The sequence below is a fragment of the Rattus norvegicus genome, chromosome 9 (genome assembly GCF_036323735.1).
Source record: "Rattus norvegicus strain BN/NHsdMcwi chromosome 9, GRCr8, whole genome shotgun sequence".
Taxonomy (NCBI): domain Eukaryota; kingdom Metazoa; phylum Chordata; class Mammalia; order Rodentia; family Muridae; genus Rattus; species Rattus norvegicus.
Window position 1 is genome coordinate 51,450,075 of NC_086027.1, and position 5,587 is coordinate 51,455,661.

Below are 5,587 nucleotides of genomic sequence, written 5' to 3' on the forward strand. Positions count from 1 at the left end.
CACGTTCCTGATCAGAAAGCAAACATCTTCTGGGGAGAAATGGCAGAGATGGCTGTCACAGATGCTGTTAAGCAGATCTGTTGACCCTCAGGGAAGCCAGGTACTCTGTTGGTTAAGAACCGCACATTGCAGATGCTAGCTTTGGCCAAATACGATGGTTGTCCCCCGCAGTCAGTTGGTCACCATGGTTTATGTTTGCTCATTTGTTCATGGGGCTTCTCCTACTGTGTCCTTATGAGTAAACCAAAGCTCCACTATGGAGTGTGACAGAATCCTGGCTTCATGATAAAAGGAGTAATTCAGTAACACAAAGTCCTGTAGATAAGGAAGGGCTTCCGGGTGGTAAGTCACACTCTGCTTGGTAATTCAACTCGTTTAATTACATGCTGTGTTTTATGGTTCTAGAACACCCTAGAGATTTCAAAAAAAAAAAAAAAAGAAAGAAAGGAAAAAAAGGCTTAGTTCACCTCAGTCTTCTGTGGTAGTGACTTAATGTCGATGTTTTGATTGGATGGGGATTCTTGTTAAAATTTTATTTCTCTCTCTCTCTCTCTCTCTCTCTCTCTCTCTCTCTCTCTCTCTCTCTCTCTCTCTCTCTCTCTCCTGGATGTGTTTCTGTGTGTGTTGCTTGTGAGGAGACCAGAGGTTGATATCTGGTGTCTTCTATCCATGTCTAGCTTTATTCTTTGAGGCTGAACCTGTAGCTGAGTGTTCTGACTAGACTAGCCAAAAATGTGCTTCTTTACTCAGACAGTGCTTGGGTCACACACGTATGCTGTGGCACCCCTTCTCCAACTCCTCTTCATCCTTCTCTCATCTTCCTCCTCTACCTGCTCTTCTTCTTCTTCATCATCATCACCACCACTACCACCACTACCATTATCATCATCACCACCACCACCATCATCACCATCATCATTTCATTGTTATTGGGCTTAGTAAAACAGGTTGGGTTGGCCTGTAAATCACAATGGAATGCCTTTGAATTTGAACTTATAGAAACCCTTGCTTCCTAAGGGCTGGGGAACTTGGCCCAAGCTACCCTGTCCTGTGAGTGTTGCTGGGCAAGAAGTGAATAGCATGCCAGTTCCTGCCCTGTCTTCCCAGCTTTTCTCCATCCAGAGGTACTTTGGGCTTGAGATAAGAAATTACAAACACTTTTTTCGCTCCGTAGAACTTAAAAACACAGATGGCCTCAACCATCTCATGTGCTTTTTCAGAATTGGTCAATAGCCTTCTTGTCTTAGGCATAGGGGAATGATTTCCAAGTACAATAGAGAGTCCCATTGCATTTGGTAACCCCTTTTGCTGGGGAAAAGGAAAGACCCTGACCACTAACCGGGTATCATAAAATGGAGGCTCTAGGATGATGTTTGACTGTCCATGTTTTGAGTTTCAGCAGACGCGTAAGAAGAAGACAAAGCAGCTACCCCGAAAGACACTTAATTTCACAGCTAATATTGCTTTTCACCCTTGCATAACCCACTGCTTTCTACAGGCAGAGACTTCTGTGTCTCTGTGTAGGATTTGCCACACGAAGAAGAAGAAAAACATGAAGAGACGGAGAACATCCTTTTAAAAATCTTTAGTTCTGTGTGCGCATTTGAGAAATATGTATTCCTCTCCCCTCCCCCCGGGATGTATATTTTGAACGAAAGCCTGACATTTGGGCCTCCTTTACCCGACCTCTATGTAGATTCTCTATCCTATATATGGTTGGGGTATTACTGCCAAAAGCCTTGCCTTCCGCCTCTGCCGTCTGCTAACCTAATCAAACATTTGCTCTCCTAAAACAAAGATGGTTCCAAGAAAGTTTCTCCTGTGTTTCAATCGCTGCTTGAAGCTGAAGACCCGATCTCTTCTGGATCATTTGAATACTTCATTTATGGCTGGCATTTACTCGACTACGTAGGTTGCGAATGCTTTAAAATTTATACAGAGCCCTTATGCAGAGCAGGGGCTCAGTTTCTGCATCAGAGGCTGAAAATGCGCTCAACAGTCCATATGCCACGCCAAGTCCAGTTTATAATGGGTCGGGTTGGCATGGCTTATGCGCCGCGTAGACACACAGTGCTCCTGCGAGCGCCCCCCTCCCACCCACCCATCAAGGATACAATTGTTTCTAAGTTTCAGAGCTGAATGCTTCATTAAGTACCGGAGCATGTGACCTAATGGGATTCTGAGTTGCTAACTTAATATTTAGCTCCACCAAATGTAGAGACAAACACCTTGATGCCCGCCTCCAGTCCTCACAGTCACATCTGCTGAGCTTTCCCAAGAGGTCTCAGTGGACAGAGAAGAATGCAAAGTTTTAATTTGCTAATCATCGCGCTGGGGAGTGCTGTGGGGGGAGATGCTAATTGTCTGCAGACATCTGTAATGACCCTTGTACAAAAACCGAGGAAAACTAAATCAGAGCTTTGACAAGGGCAGGAGAACGGAAACAGAAGCCCTAATTGTGGCCATGTGAAGTGTACTTGCCCTTTACTATCTTTTGTTGGTTGAACGGCACAATACTTTATAAAGTAACTTTCCAGGACAGGGCCAAAAATGACTTTTTCCATCTCTGGGGATAAATGGCCAGGCTAGATCTGTGAAATATTCGAGGAAGGTCAGACATTATGGTGCAAATGGAGCAGACAAAAGGGTGTGGGGAGAGCTTTTGCCAGTTGAATTTGGCTAACCTGCAGAAAGCCTATTGTCAAGCCGCCATGCTTCAGTGAGCTGTCTTCCCTCTTTATGGTTAAGTGAACCCGAAAACAGTGGCAAAGAAATATGCACTGAGTCATATATTCTACAAAATAGACTGTACTCTCCCCTAACCAAAATTACGAACGACAGTTTAATTCTTGGATTTTTCCACCTTTTTTTTCGTAGCTAAGGCTCCTATTTGCTTTCTTTGAATCTCTATCAGTTCTTGCAGCTCTGCCCATGGGGAAAAACTCTGCGGGACCCTGCCACTGTAGCCCTGGCACTGTTAAGAGGAGTCAAAGGTAAGTTTCTGCCTTCTAGTACTTTGAGTGTCTGTTTCTTTGCTGAACGTCTACTATTTCTTGGTTGAGAGTTTTGTTTAATACCCATCCTGTGTCCAGAAACAAAAATCTCCCTTTGTCGCTTTTTTTTTCTTAATGAGAAATGAGAGAAAATTGCAAAAGGAAACCTGATGGCACTCTACTTATAAAACTAAGTAAAAAGCCATGTGTTTTATGCTTAAATATAGACACACACAGGCAGAATTGTTGAAGGGGAGTGTTGCATTCACCAAAAGGAAAGCAGACTGGGGTGGGGAGGATAATTTCTGATTTTCTAGCTACAGAAATTTCTTTGATTTTCTTTTTTAAAAGAGAACTTGTTTTTTTGAGGATGGAAATGTTATATAATTTGATAGTGGAAAAACTTAATAAGCATGCTCTACATATCAGGAGAAGCTACCACTTCTATGAACAGTCTTTACTTGCTCTGTTGTGTTTGCATGTTGTGGTTTAAATGGACGTGTTAAAGAGTTTAACTTTTGATTGGACTTTAAAACTTTAAAAAGCACAAACTACATAGACCCTGATTCTTTCTTTTTCCTTTGCTGGCAAAAGTTAAGTTGATTCAGAATGGACAGCTGACATTCAAAGTATCCTGTGAATTCCCCGTTCCTGAGGTTTACACCCTTTGAGAGAGACTCTCTAATGGAATCCCAGGTCTCTCTCTTCTCTCCCACAATAACTCGTTTAGTTCAGCATTCCACATACTCTGGTATTGAGTTGTTCTTGCCAGGGTAGAAGCAAGCAGGGCTCAGTAAAGCACTTTCTAAAAGCTTATGGTCAATGCCACAGCACTCCTCCCTGCGTGGTCCCGACAGCCCCTCTAGCTGCTCCTGGCAGTTTTGCACTCTTCTCAGCAGGTGCCTCTCAATGCAAGCTCTTCTTTACCCCTCTCCAGCAAATGGGAAATCACAATTGATCCCCTGCCTCCTCTCTGCTGCCTCCCTTGGCTGATAGCATTAAATGGAGTTCTTAGCTGAACAGTTTCTCATCTCTACTCACTTGACTTTTATGAGAGTCTACACCCTGGTTTCTTCACATGGACAAAAACCAGGACCACAATCTATGTTTCAAAGCTTGCTTGAGGATCCACTAACTTGGCAAAAGAAGATTTTTGACAAAATATCGTTTCTTAAAGACAAGTAGAACTGTCAGAGTCTGAATATAGTAACTGACATTTCTCTCCTGGGAAGACACACTAAGTAAAACTCATACAGACAGGAAACAGGAGAGTGACATCTCAGGAATAGGACACCCATGTGACCAGCCTCATCCATCGTGGCCAGCAAAGAATCCCAGAACAACAGGCTTTTATCACGATGGTCAGAAAGGTGAAACACGGCAAATTAAATGTTCCAATTTCTAATTTCTTCAATGAAAGAAATAGAGTTAAATGAATGTCTCAAGGGCTTAATAGCTCACTGCCAGAAGGTTTTGAACTTAGGACTTTGTCTATGGTGGCACTTTGTCTATGGCATGTTCAACTGTTTGGGAAGACTGATGAGATGGTCTACGCGAACAAATGCATTATAATGAATTTGCCATAGATATATATGCATGTATATGTGCATATGTATATATGTATGTGAAGACTGGCTAGTTGCCCTGTGGTTAAACGTGAATAGTCAACTATGAGAAAATACCCTCAGAAACCACTCACAGTTTCTCTGTGGGGAAATTCAGCCAATTCACAGAATACAGTAGTTACTTTTCTGGATCTTTAAAACAATTTTTGATGATTTTGAAGGCTAAGATCCTCAGAGGCTCAATTTAAAAATAAGATAAAATTAATCCTGTAAGAGTATACCTCAGGTAAAAGACAATGACTTCAGTCATTGTCTCCAATCATATCTATTTGTGACAACGGGAAATTTTCCTGAAAGACACTGTCAAAAGCTTAGGTGAGGATCCCAGCTCTGGAAAAATGTGTAATTTCAACATCTGATGGTTACTCCAACAAGTAACAGGTCATGCCAGTTTTAGTTTTTCTCCTGCACTAGTCTTTCCTATTTGGATAGCCAATGCCCTATCCCAACCTGCTGTTGCAAGTTGGTGTGTATGGGTTGATTGAGCCTGGAGTAGAAGTTGAGAAAGGACATGGCCAAGAGAACTGACCATTTAATATTTCAATGAAATAACATAGGGCTTCTAATGAGAGGACACATTTTAAGCAGAAGTGAACACCACAGGCTTGTGAGGCCATGATCCTGTCCTGTACATGCTTCGAGGACACCCCTGTTCCTGGCAACCTGTATGTGATCAGACCTTGCTTTTTAACTCAACATAATCTCTACGGTTATAATTTTAGGCTAGTTTTCATGGTTTTACTTCGTCACTTAAAGTTTCTGATCTTGACTAATAGACAAAAAACCTTCCATCATAGTTGTCTGTGAGATGATAGTCTCTTAACTACAACCAACCACTACAGAGAGTCAAACACAGGTTTTGGTTAATTTAAAGGTTTTTTTTTTAAAGAATTTGACATTTAAATTAAGGAATTTTACTTAACCTTTATAGATGTGTGCATATGTGTGCTATTTTCTATAATTTCAAGT

The 5,587-nt window shown here is 41.8% G+C and overlaps 1 long non-coding RNA gene across 1 annotated transcript in view; it reads left to right on the forward strand.

Annotated features, from left to right (window-relative positions):
* Positions 1-2,461: 2,461 nt before the first annotated feature.
* The window catches only part of LOC108351921 (uncharacterized), a 185,390-nt gene continuing 182,264 nt past the window's right edge, over positions 2,462-5,587 (forward strand). The window contains exon 1 of the long non-coding RNA XR_001839801.3: positions 2,462-2,993. This is a non-coding gene — a long non-coding RNA (uncharacterized LOC108351921). The remainder of the gene's footprint in view (positions 2,994-5,587) is intronic.